The sequence below is a fragment of the Dermacentor silvarum genome, chromosome 2 (assembly GCF_013339745.2).
Source record: "Dermacentor silvarum isolate Dsil-2018 chromosome 2, BIME_Dsil_1.4, whole genome shotgun sequence".
NCBI lineage: Eukaryota > Metazoa > Arthropoda > Arachnida > Ixodida > Ixodidae > Dermacentor > Dermacentor silvarum.
In genome coordinates, this window is record NC_051155.1 from 151398797 (window position 1) to 151416381 (window position 17585).

Here is a 17585-nt window from a genome sequence, read left to right on the forward strand (position 1 = left end):
AACTTCATTGTTTTCACAGTGTCACGAACCATGGTCAAGTCCACGATAGAAAGTTTACCGCCCAATTTTTTTCCTTACGAGTCATAACTTCCTATGTGTACAGGAATTTTTAGGACATTCTCCTTTCGGCTATTTGTTGAAATTCATTCCAGTGCACCAGCGTAACTCAAAACTCCTTCAAAAACGATATTTGATATTTTAGAATGTCGCACGAAGTTGGACAACTTTCATTAACACTGTCGAGATACCACGGCCTTATATTAGCCCACCTATTTACGGCACGTATATGCGTAATGTCTTTGCAACGTTATAGCAGTGTTCTGGTCAGGAGTGAAACACTACTATCACGCCGCAGGAAAGTTACGACTAAGTGCCGTAAATACGCATCTCATTAAATGGGCGTACCCTCTAATGTTGCTAAGTGAAAGTTGTTGAACTTAGTGCCAATGTTTGTATACATTATTTTATGTGCCTTCTTGCGCTACTGCAAGACTAGTAAAATTTCTAAAGTCTTCTGCAGAATGAGCTTATGGAAACGAAATGATGAGGAGAGTAAACATTCTAACGTAAATTGTTATTAGAAGTAAGAAAAAACATGCCTGTGCCAGCGGTTACGTCAATTTGACGTCAGGAGGTTGGAATAAAACAGGTTGAATTACTTCTACGTTTTAGGGCCCTTGGTATCATAAAATAAATATAGACAAAAAATTCCATTTTCCCCAGGACGGCTCATCCTGGCTGATTGCCTCACGCTGCTCTTAATATTTGTCTTGATGCCCCTGCACAGTTTCACTGCACTCACGAGCACGTTTTAGGGAAGAGCTAATTCTTACCTTTGAAATTATCTCGTTACTGTGTGTACTTTCAAATAAATATATCCAAACTCTAAATATCATTGAGTCGTGATTTGTATTCTTCACTACCATTCAAACAGATCTACGCAAGGCTTGGACATGAACTCAACCGCTAGCCAATTTGTGCAAAGACAGAGAGAGCCCAAGCGAAGTTCATGCTTTTCATTATTTTATTGTGGATGCGTATTAGTTTGCCTAAAGTAGGCAGCCAAAGGCGAAAAGTACCCTTGCATCCTATCTATCATCAAGTGAGTAGGTTAGCGGCTGAGTACGGTGAAACTCTAAGCAGATTTATAGCGCACGTCGCAGATGTCGAAAGGCTACAAATAAGTTTTCTTGTAGAGTTAAACGCCACGATCGTTCTGCCCATCAACAAGTTCGAAGAACTGGGCGAAGCAACCCATAATACTCTTGTATTTCTTGTACTGCGCGCAGTAATGCTCGCGCATGCGTGTGCTTTCCCGAAATCATTCAGAGCGAGAAAAAACTAGAGGTGAAATGACCAGGCAGAGCGGATGTCCATGGGCGCTATAACGTAAAATGATTCCAAACTGTTTTGATTCCAAACTCCTGACGTTAAATTTACGTAACCACCGACGCAAGCAAAAAAGAACCCAATCAAGCAGTCTCTTCGTGTATAGGAGGTCACCTTTGTTCGCTTTCAAAACCAATAACATTGTCTACATGACATGACAATAACTTTATTTGAGTCCTGAGGAACTAAGATCTAGGCGAGCCGAAGGCTCCCCCAGATTAAGTCGGTGGCTCCGCCCACGATGGGACCGGGAGACCAAGTCCCGTCGCGATGTCGTGGGCCCTCTGGACCGCTGGTGTTGGATTGAAGATTGCTGCTCTTGAGGATCACGGCGGCGTGCAACAGAAGAATAAGAATGCTGGCCGCTAAAACAGATCCTCAGCAAGGAAGAGTTGGCAGACCGATGTCGTATGCATGCCTAAAGGGCTCGATAACGTTTTACTGCAACGAAAAAGCTTTATCATGCGCAAATAAATACATGCTCAACGGCAGGTGCGAGTAGCGAGGGCCTGAGCGATCGGCGGGCAGCCATCTTCTATTCCTTTCGGAACGGGGCAATCTGTGGCTATTCAGAAAAATTTTCAGGTTTGTTCGGCATAATAATCGATTTTGTTCGCGTGCACGTCACTTTAACGTGGTAAGTTTTCATAGTTTTTTGAGGTCGCGTGATAGACAGGCAAAGCGGGCGTAGCCAGAAAATATTAGACCAATAGCAGAGGGCTAATGATGAGAAGGCGTCGAATCAGGAATAATTATTTTTCTTTTGCGCGGTTTAATCATGCATAATCAGTGTGTACACGTTTTATCAGATGGGGAGCTAACGTGGTTTTCGTGACGTCGCGTGACTGACAGGCGAAGTTGGGAGTGGCCCGCAAATGTTTTGACCAATCGGGGAGGCTGATTGCAGAAATTGGAATCAAAGCAGTTTGGAATCATTTTGCGTTATAGCGCCCCATATATTGTAAATGCATGTAATGTTTAATGTAAATATTGAGCGGTGTACGTAAAATGTAGGGATCATTTTTCTAAATTCTATCGTCACAGTGGGCTGATTGCGGTGATAAGCAATGCAAAGCTATCACCGCCTCGGACCACTGAAGAAAAGTGAAAATGAATAGCATTGTTACAGAATTCTTCGCAATATTCCGGCGCTGTTCTGCACTGCAGCTGTCTTCATAAACCAAGAAGACGTTGAACAGCCCTCCTAAAGTCGGATGTAAAGCTAAACAGTTAAATTAAAGCCTTTGTCTTCTTTATTTCTTTTTTGTCTTCTCCTAACTCTCTCGATCTGTCTTTTCATGCCCTTCTCGTCTGGCCCGGTATTATTAAGCAACTGAGCTCGTGTAGCAAATATTTATGCGCCGCTTCGTTTTTTCAGAGCACTCATTACAACAAAGTTTCCCAGCCGCGACATCCACTGTATAGACCTCGACTCAGGACGTTTTCGATGCTTGTACGAACATGCCCTGAAGAAAGTCAGTGTGCGCCCCAAGGAAGCAGCTACAAAAGCACAAGCATTTTATTGTCACATGAGAAGGATGTCATTTACGTATCTGTAGTTTACTAACAGTTGTCGCATTGCTGGCGACAAAAGTTGCGAACATTTCGAACGTCATAAAAAAACAGTCAAGCCCAATATAAAATAGGATTAGTGCAACGTAAGGGACCCTGCACAAGAATAAATATCAACTATCTGAGGCAATTCATTATGAAGTGGTGAACACTAACGTGCAACCCCGGATGAAGAGAAATACCTAGTATGTAAAAAGCAAGAAGTACCGGCGCCGGCGCGGTTAAGCTGCTGGTCATCGTCGCAATTCGCACAAGTACCAATGCCAATGACAAAGATTCGTTGAGTAAAACTAAAAGAAGGCCCACAAAATACACATAAAAAGAGGAAAAGCGCCTAAAGCTAGCCCTGGGAATCGTAAAAGCCGCGAGAGCCGAACCTAGTAGGTGTGCAAAAACTTCCATTTCCTCATGGCACCTTCCTTTAGCGGAAGATCGATAATCGCCTACACTGACGACTTGATCGGCGATTCGCCGATTCCCCCGGAAGGCATGGAAAAAAACCTTTCCTGTTTGGTATGTCTGCCTATACGCCATCCGTCCCGAAAAATGTGGGCTCCATCCCGACAGGTGTCTTACTCAATGCGAGATTGCGCAAGCTCATTGAAGTCGGCTCGGCGCCGCGCAAGCACTCTTCGATCGGTACAGGCACGACTCACGTAAATTGCAACATTCTAGAAATTAAGCTACATGAGAGGGGAATGCCTCCAATTGCGCAATCCTGTCTCCCCACTTAATGATACTGCCCCGAAGGCAGTATCAAGGAGAGCGGGGAGGGTGACTCTGAAAGTTAGTCTTGGGAGATTTAAGTAAACTATCGTCGATGACTTCACTTTAAAAAAATGGCGAGCTTTAATAACGTCGAAGAATAGAGCAGAAAGAAGACAAGTCGTTCGTTGAGTAATCTAGACAATGTTTTGTAGCCGATATCGGTGCTTGCGAAACCAATGTACCTTTAAACCAAACCCGGATCTTTCACAATATACGAAATACTGTTGCTTCGGGCAACCTGAAAGTTAGTTTTGGAGGATTTCGGTCAACTGTCGTCAATGCTTTGACTTGAAGGAAATCGCGGTTTTCAAGAACGTCGAAGAATAGAGCCGAAAGAACACAAGTTGTTCATTGAGTAATCTAGAAATGCATCGGCGTTTCATTTACTTTTTTACTTCAATGCATAAAACGACGTTTTGTTAAAAAAGTAACAGGAACGCCAATGGATTTCTCCGCAAAGTTCAAGTATTATTATCTCGAAGCTGGTGTCATTCTGAGAATTTGTTCCTAGTGGATCTGCCTTGCGAAGTCCACAGCTAGAACTTGTAAAGTGCAATATGGGCCATACGGTAATTGGTTAGAAAATTCATTAGTAAATTTTTGTTAATTAGTCGATAATACATTTCAATTTTTTCTGCAAGTAATGTCCGCCTCTTCGAGTAGGCCAGCTTATGAACTAGAATTGTGCTATCAGCCACATGCTATCTTTAAAAATTTTTTTAAGTGTTCGCTGAACCCCCTGCATGGAAGAAGGTTTTCTTTCGGCTTGCGCCCAACTGATAAAGCCTGTGCAAGGCATAAATTAACATGAAGGCAAGGTCTATCAATTATCCAGCCTAGATATTGAAGATATGAATCAGTCATTCATGTATGACGTCGTCATATTTCAAATAAATTTATACTAGCGGGAACTGTGAGAAATATGCTCCGTCTTTTAAAGGAACATGTGAGGTTGTTTTATAGGTTGTTATATTTTTTCAGGTTTTCTACATTTCAAATGACATTTTGAATCGTTAAAAATAAACCTGTAACCGCTTGGCGTATCACACAGAATATAGGGGGCAACTGCTAATCATAAATTTGTAACCCAGCATTTCTTAGCAAGAAAGCAGTGAGGTTGGTTGAGGAATATCTAGCCTAAGCAACGGCTTGTCTAATTTTTCCAAAAGAAAATAATATATTGTAAAAAGGGGCTAACAATCGTAATGTCGTCACATTTTCTGCGGAACTAGCTGGTGTTTTCATTCGCATGTAATCTGATTGGTTATTCGTTTAGAACGAACAAATCAGAATAAATTGTGTATTTAGCAAAGTCACAAAGCCTTTTTAGCTGAATTGAAGCTCAATGATAACGCGCAAGAACCGCCGTATTTTCCCCTGCAATCGTTAGAAATTAATCAACTGCGGAGGCAATGAGAAAGATCCATAGGCGTTGAAAGGACTTAACCAAATAGTATGCGACTAATAGCGGTGTCTGAAGCGAAAGAAAGGCTCACTGTATCGTTACGGCGGTGTTTATTTATCGCATGCTCTAGACACGTGCTTGCAACGGTCGCTAGGTTAGTGAACACCGACAAACGAGCTGTCGGGCCTTGATTAATCACCATTCACTCGAAATGTTTCCAAGACTGAGGGAAATAAAAGTTAGTCACTTCAAGCATGCGTCTGGTGTTCATTTTTTGTTGTTGTCGTTAGGTTTTCTGTTGTGTTCTTTTGTGTTTCATATTTACCATGCTCTCGACGACCGGCCGCTTTCTGAGCAGACGATCTTAGAGTGCCGGCTGACGCAGTCTTCACACCAGAAGGCGATGAGCGCGCTGCGGAGGTTCCTCCGGACAAGCGACCTGCTTGAACGACTGTGACACTCCTGAGTTTCTTTGTGTGTGTGTGTGTTTTTTTTTTTTCTCATCTCCCTCTCCTTCGCCAGAGCCAGAGCTTATCGCCAGAGCCGAAAGTGCTGCCTCTGCCGGGGGGCCCTGGACTGAAGGCTCCACCCACCACGGAGATCGACGCTTCTCCGTGCCCCATCAAAATAAAGTTTTGTCTCTCTCTCTCTTTCTCCTTCTATGTGTGTGCATTTTTCTTTATCTTTCTGTCTCCCCTTAGCCCTTCCCCAGTGCAGGGTAGAAAACTGGATATCTACCTTCAGGTTAACCTCACTGTCTTTCCCATCTCATTTATCTCTCTCTCTCTCTCTCTCTCATATTTACCATGGATGCTACATCCTTAAACAATGCAATGAAAACGCGAACAACGTACTAATTGTGGTTATTTTGTGTTTTCTCCTCTGAGGAATGCGATCAGTTGATCGAAAAGGCTCCAAAGGCGTTTAATAAATTATCCAAAGCAATATACGCATAAAATAAAAAAAAATATTGTCTCTTATATACGGGAGTTTGGTCACCCCTACGACTGCTTGCTTACGCATAAGCCACGAAATATAATCATAAACGCAAACCCAGCGTGACCTCAATGACGGCATGGCACATACTAGCACAGTAAAAGGTCTCTGTAGATGGTAGCAAAAAAAAAAAAAAACTGCCGTAACCACGGCTTTACGAGGTTGTGGGGTGAAAATCCGTTTCTGCCGTTCACCCGCTTGGCCTGACACTCTTCTTGAAGCGAAGATGGATTTTATAAGTCTCCCAATGCTCATATATAGATATGTACTCAGGAAGAGTGCCACCACCCCGCGGCCACTCAGACAGACATCAAATGGCAGCTGGAAAAGGGCTTCGTCTTGGAGTTTCCGCGCTACAGAATTACAGGGTGTTTCAGCGAACACTTGCAACATTCATTTAAGATTGCCTGTGGCAGACAGCCCAATTCTAGTTATTAAGTTGGTCTGCTCGAAGAGGCGGACATTACTTGCACAAGGAATTGAAATGCTTAATCTACTAATTAAGAAATATTTACTAATTAGGTTTTTAACTAATCACCTGATGGCCCATATTGCAATTTACAAATTGGAGCCGTGGAGTTCGCAAGGCGGATCCACTTAGAATTAATTCTCAGGATGACACCAGTTTCGAGATATTAATTCCCGAACTTTTCGGAGAAATGCATTGGCGTTCCAGTTGATTTTGTGCTTCAATGCGTAAAGCGACGTTTTCTTAAGAACCTAACTGAAACGCCAATGCATTTCTCCGCAAAGTTCGGGAATTAATATATCTAAACTGGTGTCATCCCGAGAATTCGTTCCAAGTGGATTCGCCTTGCGAACTCCACGGCTACAATTTGTAAATTGCAATATGGGCCATCCCGTAATTAGTTAAAAACTTAATTACTGAATTTCTGTTAGTTATTCGATTATGCATTTCAATTTCTTGTGGGAGTAATGTCCGCCTCTTCGAATAGACCAGCTCATGAACTAGAATTGTGCTATCTGCCGCAGGCAACCTTTAAAAATTTCTGAACGTGTTCACTGAAACACCCTGTATATTTTGTCTTATATTCGAATTGCAGTCCGTAGCCATCATGTGTGCATCTTCTGTCTAAGTCGCACTTAACGAATTGTCTGACGCCAATTACCCTTAAATCTTCAATGAGCTCAATAAGGTACTTGAGCTTGCCGGAGGGCCTAGAAGAATGAGGATTATGCTGCACTTCCGCACACTTCCGTGACGTTCGTCGGTTGTGGTAGTGGGGCTTGTCTAACGTCGCCTAACGCCGGTTTTGCTTGTCTAACGTCGACAGCAGTTTCGCTTTACATCAATTTTTGCAGTGTGGAATGGAGGCGGATTTTTTTTTTGGTAACGTTATGAAAACAATGCCGCGGCAACTAATATAGACTGCTCATTTAGTAGTAAGAGTAGTTACTGCCAAGTAATATAGAGGCGATGGCCAAATAGTTTCGAGCAAGGTAATGTAAGAAGCCTAATGACATTAGAAATTTGAAGGTGGGAGCTTGTACAAAGCAATGCATTACCAACCAATAAATTATTTTTATGCTAGCTTAACCACCATAATGCTTGCAAACATGGACACTGGCCTCAGATTTCCCCCCAGTGGTATGAAACCAATGTGACCGGCACCATTTCCCTGTCTTTACCCTTGGACGATTCTTCGAAAAAGTGTGCCCTGTTGCCCACAGTGGTAGGTTGGGTACGTTGGTAATCCATAAGAACGACTACAGAACGGTGAACAAGATGTGGATGAATAAATCACACACGCATAACACGCGCTACTTCCAACAGTTCATCTTGTGATCCTCTTGCTAATTTATACCCCAGTAGTCTTCCGCTAAACCTGACGATATGAGGGCGCAATTAAAAAAAAAGAGGAACAGTGCAAAATATGTACACGTTAGCAAACCTGCGTGTTTTATTTGGGAACTCCCAGAAATTCTAGTTATTTTGCTCTTAGAACGAGCGAGGGCATGGTTCTTCAATAACTTCCGCATCGATAACCTTCCTGGTAAGCTGATTCGTGCTTCGGCGATAATTATACAGAAATCAAACAACCGGTGACAGCCACATATTTTACAATGAATCGCAATAAAACCACCAGCACGGATTTCAACGTTGTAAAAGTCATCTCGTAACCGATCATTCAGGCCACGTCTGCATTTGCCAAACATGACTACTGCCACATGAAATGGGTACACCATAGACGACTTGCGCAATCTACAAACTTATTTCGGTGGTGTTATTGCCTCCTACATCTCCTTGGATGTGTCCAAGCTGTATGTGCACCTGTTTGGATTTCCACGTGTTTTGAACGTGTCCTTGAATGCGGGCGATTCGACTGCACTATAAGGACTATAAGTTTGCAGAGGCACTGCTGCAGAGCTTGCACGAAGCAGAGTTGTAAGCTGGTGTTAACTTTCTTATATTATTGATGCCTTGCGGCAAATCCTCCCTAACCCCCCTCCCCCCTTAAAAAAATCTACGAGATATTGCTCATCTGTACTAAGTTACATTGGTCGAACTGGCCACTGCCACCAGCAGCAGTGGGACCTCAAAAAACAATCTGTCCGGCTGCATACACGTGCCATTAGTGACGTGCTTCTTGTCGGTGGCAATATCCTGCGTCGCTGCGTGGCTTCAATGCTGAACGCATTAACACGGACATTCATCATGAGACTGGTTCTGCCAGAATTTTTATATTCGGAGAATGGATCCACGGTATTGCTGGTGCGTTAGGAAAGTTTGAAGTGCACGTGTATGTTAAGTATTACTTTCGAAAGTGATAGCTGTAACTCGTTTTCTCCCTACATTCATGCATTCGCACAAACCTCGCAGTACGTTTTTCTCGCCTCCTAGGGGAACTGAACAAGGCATGTGGCTCGCATTTGGATGACATAAGGAGCATGTTCTGTTTTTTAGTAAAAAAGATAATGGGTTGCGGAAACGTACTGGGTATTAATGGTTATAAAATAATGAAAAGTAATAATTATATCTCCGTGCGTTAGCAACTGCCCAAATATCTCTCACCCACTTTTCGAGCCCGATTACAAGCATGCTGTCGTAGGGCGAATAGCTGCTGTGATAAGCTTCCCAAAAACTCTAATTAAATGTCTGCTTAAAAATGATTAGAAGTTGCGGGGAAAAAAAGAAACTCACCATCCGGGCCCTGCGAAAGTGCATGTGCAGCGAAGCTGTTGAAAACTAGCACTATACCACTGCTGAGGGGGTTATGCAATGCTCTATTGTTTTAGAGTAATGGCAGGAATGGGAGTAATGGCAATTTTGACAGCACGCTGCCGCCCATAGCGGTGCTTCAACAACATTCAAATTAGTTGCTAGGCTGGTTATCTTATAAACGAAAGGCTAGGGCTGTCACACCCCACGTCGAAAGCTGACGTCGTCACGGCAGTTGCGCATCAGTAATCGTCACAAGGAAAGTTATGCGAGCAATGATACACGCTTCACGTTGCTATCACAAGCGCCTTATCATCAGTTACGTGGTTCGGATGCTTGTTTTGAGCATGTTCTTTATTGAACCTATGCTTTTCGGTATGTTGTATGCGTGATTCCAAAGAATGTATGCACTGTTCGCTTCACTTTGCAGAGTGCGTGTAGCCTCTGCCTTACGGGGCTATGACCCATTGCATTTTTGGCTCGTTTACGGGGTTGTGAGCCATTGATGATGATAGTTCTCTGTCGGTGGACGCGAAAAACATCCCGCGTTCCTAGCCATAAACAGCTTCGCTGTAAAAAACTCGTGTAAGGAGTTGTGTGATCTCTACAGGTAAAAAAGGACCCGCTTCAATAAAAAAAGACAGGAAGAAGTCATAGGTTGTAGCATAAAATATAGACCTGCTACATAACTATACGCCAAAAACACTAAATTACAGACTGCAGACGAAAATCTCATGTTGTCATGTAGGATACTGCCGCAAAACCAAAAAAAAAACAAGGCTCGCACTACCTATTTTGCTTCTGCATTGTTCCAAAAAAGCTAATTTTGTCCTTGTTTCACTTATGTTAATTTGCAATACTTTGCTTAGCATGCAGAACAGTAACCACATTTTAACAGTCGGTCCTTGCGAAGTATTTCGTAACTATTAAATACTTGAAAATACCTAATATATTCTCTTTGAATATGCATACGAATAGGTAATGTGAAATATTTGATTCCCATTCGAAACTTAAATTTGCACAGCCCTACTTATGGCATTTTTTTTTCGAGGGAAGGAGAATTGTTCCCGCTGTTCTGGGTGAAGTGTTGCTTGCAACAAAGAAAAAAAATTATTGAAAAAAGTTGAACATCATAGCCAATTTGTATATGGCTGGTGTGCAGGCGAAGTTAAATGTGCGTGTGTGAAGTAAAACATTTCCTAAAATTCAATCAAGCAGGCGCTCAAAAGCGTTACATCGAGTAACGTTTTGAACTGTGCGGCTTAATTATAGACAGCTGAAATTCTTAATGCAAACTACCTTTGCTGAAAATCATGTTGTAATGCTGTAAAGTCGCAAAGTCTACTTTCTTTTTCTTCATGGTTTTACTAAATTCAGAATTTGAACTAGGACTAAGTACCAAACAGGCCGTACGTAGACACGCACTGCTGTAGCTTACACTTTATTACTTGAAAATGCTATTGACCATGGCTTCGATGTCCACGTTCGACACCGCTGTTTTTCACTTGTAGTCATAGGACATGGTGAACGGGCGCCGCTGCAGATCTGAATGTACGATGCAGCCCATACAATTTCGGATGTACTGCACGGGTATTGTGAGAATATGCAACTGCATCTCAAGCCTCCCTTGCGCAATCGTTCCCCCTCTTTCTAACTTTCTTTCTCACTGGGACTCTGTCGAATAAATTACACTCCACAGGGGCTTGTCATCATCTTCCCGGTTGAAAGCTCATTAAGGTTCAATTTTCCCTCGTGCATGGTTTTACACTGCACTGCAACGCCTCTTTTCTCTACACGTTTTTTTTTTTTCACTCTTTCCCCTCATTTTAAGCCAGGGTCGGCGACCGCTTGAACTCATTGCCGAACATGAATTGCGCTCTTTTGCAGCACGCATTCTATAATCTCGGCATCCGAAGCCTTTTCATTGGTGGGTCCTTTATGCCATGTCAAGTAATATAGGAAAGAAAATGCAGGAAAATAAACACACAAAAAAAACGAAAACAAAAAGAGTTTTCTGCTAAGGCTTTCGACGTGCCAAATAAATTATTCCCAACGATTGGATGCTCGCTTCCACGTTGGGTCATTATAAACCTGACATATTCAGATTGCCTGTCCTCGCAAGCGCCCAGGGCTTAAACTGATCTCTTTTCACGAAGGCCTCAGCAGTGCAATTCCACGCTTTTTCAGCACCTGTCTTTCGGCGCTTCGGGAAACGTATTCCGTGTGGTTTAATTATGCCAACGATTGGTTATTTAAATCACAGCGTACTAATTCCCATCAATTCACTCATATCTGCACTCATATATGAATACATATTGGGGGCATATATTATGCACGCATAAGTATATTGCGTGCTGGTGTGAGTCTCCCTTCTTGTCTTCTTGTGTTTTTTTTTTTTTGCGCTGTTCCCCTATCAAGTACATTGACATTATTGTACACTTGTCATTCCGCGTAGGCGGCGGTGCCTGTTCATTATCATTGTGAGCTGCATTGGTTCTCCATCGCATTCATGGGCTCAATAAAGGTCCTTCTAATAGCTACGTTATAAGCAGTGCAGATGCGAGGTATCTATCCCCGTTCTCTGGCCGCCCTGTGTATTCTCTGGTGCTTTCTTCAGGTCGCCACTTTCGGCCACTGTCCGCCAGCATGCCGCAGTACGAGCTGCCCAGCGCCTTTACCCTCACCTTATCGACACCGCAAGCTGCACCTTCTGCGATTATCAACGGCCACTAGTGTAATCCACCTGTTCGCTGGTCTTCCCAGTAAAGATGTAGGAAACAGGATGGACGAATGTGAGCAAGTAAGTTCTGCTAATCAGTGGAACAATCTCCTCAAGCTTCGTTAGGGCCCTTTTTTGTGAGGGGTTAGATGAAGAGCTAGTCCTGCAGCCGTGAGATTAATTTTTCTGATTGTATTAGCTTCAAGCAGCTGGTTCGATAAGACTTTGGCATACTGGCGATGCATCCCACCCTTGCCAAAAAAAGACTATATATGCTAGCAAACGACACTGCGGTGGGTCTTACGCTTTGTAAATCGAGGATGACTTTGCCCCGTGTCACCATGCACTACATTCCGCAAGGCATGAGTCGGACAGGGTACGTCCTATCTCTAAATGTATCAGAACTGTGGCCTTCTATGCGCTTGCCATCATGAACCCTGCTACCGTCACTGACATCGTCACGACGTGTCAGCGACTCGAAGAACTTGAGTCCGCGCGCTTACAGCTGGACCCTTGCGAAAGCCGCCCTATACCGCGGACTTCAAGCTGCGTGGGGTGATCAGGGCGGTCATACGCGAAGAGCTGCAATTTCTTGGTTTGTTTTCACCGTTGATGTGTTCTAGTCAGCCTTCTAGCACATTCCTGCGCTCACTCAAAAACCTTTGGAATGGGTTCTGGCGTGGGTACTAAGTGAAGGAAACACTAAATGATGATAGTAGAAGTCATAGCCATCACCATGACTGAGCAAAAATGAAAATGACTCAGCGAAAAAAGATTGACACTCAAAAACCAATAGAACGGGATCGGATGTGGTAATAAGTGAAGGAAATGGCTAAAGGTTTATGGTCGAAGTCATAGTCATGAGCATGACTAAGGCTTTCGCCTTAAGGTCTTTAGGTGTAGCTAAAGGGACTCCTGAGGACTCATGACATGAATGTGATGACATGCGTGCCATGTAGGTCATGAAAGCGTCCCCTACGTCTTGGTGCTCTCGTCGTCGTTTCGTTAACTTGTTGCATAACATCTATTCCCACAGGGCGTGGGATCTGCCGGCTTGTTAGGTGCGAAGCACCTTATGCGCACGGGCTGTCGCGTGTCTCCTGTCTTAATCGTCGTCGTCGTAGTCGTAGTCACGGTAAGCAAGCGGCTCGTGCTCGCGCTAGGCACGCGCTCGTGCCACTGCTCCCGCGTTCGTCGTCGTGTTCCGCAGCAGGCTGCGTTGCCGCTCATGATTCCAGCGTAGAATTTCGCTTATCGTCTGTCGTCGTAATGTAGAGGCCCCGTTTACGGGTTTATGAGCCATTGCTTAAGGCAGTATAATCCCATTAGCGATGCATCACTGCATGCTTCGCACCTCCGCAGGTTTCACGTCAGTGGAGCTGCATTTCGCTCAATGGGTCATTTGACACGTACGCATAATTGTGCGGGGCGCGTTTTTTTTTTAGATCTGTCTTTATCACCTCGCATGGGGAAGGGGGCGTGACCCTTCTGTACGTGGTTCACCTTATAAATTGGAGAGTGTGTCGATTGTAATAAACATTTGGTAGTAGCGCTCGTCCGCGTCTGTCGTGTCTTCTTCGCGTGAATCTTTACTTATTTGGGCTATATCTGAAAGTAACTATGTTAGACCAACTAGCCCAACAGGCGGTCCTTCTGACGTCCTGTGAGGCACACAGAGTGCTCCAGCAATTTTTATGACCTATTAACCAGAGTACTCTAGCAATTTTTGTGAAAAAATTGAAAACAGTCTTTATTTCTAAAAAAAATATTGCGTTCTACATGTCACTACCACAATATGATTATGAGACAGGCCATAGCATGGGACTTTTAATTTTACCCCTATAGAAATGTACTCGCCGCGGCCAGTATTTGATCCCGCGCCATCATGCTTAGCAGTGCAACGCTATTGGCGCTATGCCACCATGGCGGGCATTCATTATTCTGCTAGTTTCAATTAACCAGTCAATGAATCAATTTTACATCAAGGGGCGATCTCGTAGTATCCATTTCAAGTTTTCTTTTGGCAACTATTTTTATGCCGGTCCTAGCTGCATTAACACTAAAATTGCGTACAAAAGAAGCAATAAAGAACGGATCATGGTCATCATTTCTATCGCTTGGCACTCCTTGTGGACGTGAATCATTCGAATTCGTGTTTCGAGCCCGTATGGTAGCATGGCGCGATAGTGCATAACATTCGGCCTTTTTTGTCATAAGTTGTAAGTTTCCTACTTTTCTTGGATCTCTGGCTGTGTCTAAGCTACAGACATCCCGTAAAGTTGTACGCGATGGATGCAATCAGAAATACAGGCACGACCTTTTTTTAAGCGTATTTTCTCACACGCAAACTAGCCACTCACATTTGTGTTTGTGGCTGTTTGGTAACAAAGAACATTCGTGGTTTTAATGTAGGGAAATTTTTTAAACGTTCCAGTTTGGCTCACGCTTCTCTGAATCAGTGCAGTCAGGTTTTTTTTTTTTTATGGGCTTGGATTTCTCTGGTAGCTTACCCGGATTTCTCGTGGTACTTCTAACCATTCTCGTGGGCCGATCCCGAAGAACGCGTAGTATAAAACAGACTATAACCAGAACCGTACGTGCGGCACAGCTGGTACGACTTCTAGCACCACGTCCACAAGAACCAGTTCGGAGCCCCGTTCTGCGTCTGCACACTAAACGAATAAATAATCCACACATCATACCCCACCTATAAAACCCATACCATCAGCCACACAGTGCCATAAATAAACCATTCTGAAAGTATGCTGAACGCATTCTTCGATAGCAACCGCAATCGGTTCTTCATAATTTTTTTCTAATTGAATGCCAGATTTTGCACCAAATTGCTAATGGTACGCGTTCAGCGCACGCCCGGTGAGAGTGACGAGTGCATATTTGCACCACAATGTGGTGCGATGCTACCAAATGGTAGCATACCAATTTCTTGTTGATTTCTGAATTACAAAAATTTGTTTTTATATAATGGTTTACAACTGGTTAAGTAGGTGCAATGAGCCAGCAATAATTTTTTGTCACTTATTTTTTCAATATATGGCACCATAGAGGGTTATTCAATCAATTTTGTCTTTTTCACATTAACGGTTATCAGGTTCAGCTTTTTCCGAAGACAGCTTCTGTAGAAATGTAGATTGCATTCTCCAGCTGAAAATGTTCATTAAGATTCCACGATTCCACATTTAACGCTGAATTCTCCAATGGCGACTAAAAGAAATCGTTCACATAGCAAGTAAGTTTGAAGATATTGCCTTAATTAACGTGTACATGATGCTGTCGACACTCAAAACATGCTTAGAATACCGTGTTGCTGAAGTCGGGGGCGGATTCATCGCGCTACTGTGATTCCTAATCGGGCAGAATTGCCAGCAAGTGAGGAGACCTCCATTGTGTGCCGGTAATCTCGTGCCGTGACATGGTAGTTACCCTTCTCTCTCATTCACTAATTCCAACAGCAATTCTAGTAAACAGAGCTTCCGCACTGCAACCTAATGTGCCTGGAATCATTAAGCAGTTCCTACTTTTCTCATCGTCCTTGGCGGCTGATGCAAAATAATTTAAGTTAATAAGAAAGTATGGCCTGTTGTATGCACGTTGTGTGAGCTGATTAATCCTTAAAATATTCATGAACTCAACCAACGTGATTTCATTTTCTGCCCAAGCGGCTTATCTCCCGGCAGCCACCTTTATCCATTCGCAAAATTCGCGGCTTAGAGGCAAACGCGAGGTCACAATTTTTAAAATGTGGGCTAACGATCGCCTGTATTTAAGCTATTCTCTCGCTTTCTACGTTAGACGTTCCATAATCCAAGCATAAATTTCGTCAACCTTTTCATTATTTTGCAATGGTTAACTTTCCTTGCATTGGCTTTGTGAAGTTCGTTGAATTAAAGCCCTTTCATTTGCTGAGGAACCCGGGCTCTACAAGCCATCGCCGCTTTTTCAAAGCTGAGGATTAAGCGATGTTGGAATGATAGTGGTAAAAAAAGTGTAGAAAATTTAGTAACCGTGAGCGCTATTGGTTCCTGCAACATTTCTAGAAGTATATAAGTACAAGTATATATACTTGGGTAAGTGGGGTAAGTATGGTGGGGTAAGTAGTATGTATGGGGTAAAGGTAAGTATGGGTATAGTAAGTAAGTAAGTATGGGGTAAAGGTAAGTATGGGTATAGTAAGTATGGATATAGGTAAGTAGAATGGGGTAAGTAGGGTGGGGTAAGTATAAGAATTGGATTCTTGATTTCCACCAGTGTCCCATATTCAACTGATTGTTTTACTCTAGAGAAATAAAGCGCACGTACCTAAATACATTATTTATAAAACATTATTCTTGGTAGAGGCCAATATAAGCGAGTGTAGGCGTGTAGTGTGTGTCTACCATTCGTATCTGTACCATTCATTTGTTCTCTATCTTCGTGCGTGCATCCTGCATGCGCGTGCACGTACGTAGAACCATAGCCTCCTATATTTTTTAAAAAATATAGGATGCTATGGTAGAACACTATCACGACATTTCCAAAACAAATTGGTTGGGTACAAGATAACATTGCAAATATTTTGAAGTTTGTTAGCTATGTGGCATGCAAAGATTTTTTTTCTTTTGCACCATACTTAGTTATTTCGCATTTATGTATACCATGCGTCTATTAACTTTTGCTTATGGGATTTTTTCCCGGAAGGTGTATGGTACGGCGGCATCTCTGAGCAAATATATTTCCTGTCGAGAGAACTATAACTTCGCTTTATGTCAGTTTTCGGCAGAAGGTCATTCGAGAATGGTAAAAAGAAGCAAGAAATATCGCGAATGGAGATATAAAAAGTGAAACTGTCAGCCCTTCCACTGGGGTGGAGATGGAAGACCAGCGAAGCTGTATTATGGTGGGAATTCTGCATTTCCAATTATGGCTATTAAGGTGTGATGGAGTGGTTCGTTATTCGAGCTAATAAAGATTGAGAAATATATACGATCCGGTGGTTTTTATTTATTTAGTGACCATAGGGACCATGGCCTTATGGTCGCTACGGTACACCACAATAGGGTGTACGGCAAATGTTGGCACGTTCTTCATAAACACGTCACCAACGCTACCCGCGTTCGCGGCGAACGCGGGAAAAACACCACCACCGTCGACATCAGTTGTGCGCGTTGTTTGTGTGACCGCACACAAGCGCTCTCAAAACGCTGGCTGCGTGACGAACGGCTAGAGAGAGAGATTGTGGTTATGAAGAAGAAGAGGCGTTATTATTGCGATAGCAATTATATGGACACTCAAAAGCAGATTTCTGCCGTCGGCGTCGCCGTCGCCGTCGCCATGAGGTTCCGTATGACGTCATTTGGAGAAGAAATCGTCGCCGCGCGCCGAACGCTGTATGTGCGAGTGAAAGGGCGCGAGGGGCGCGTCTTTCACGGGGAGTGAACGCACGGCGGAGAACAAACGCGCGTTCTTCGCCGTGCTCGCTTAAGGGCTGCAGAAGTAGGCGTCTCTGTTCTCCTTTACAATCACCATATATATGTAGAGCAAACGCGCCTTCTTCCGAC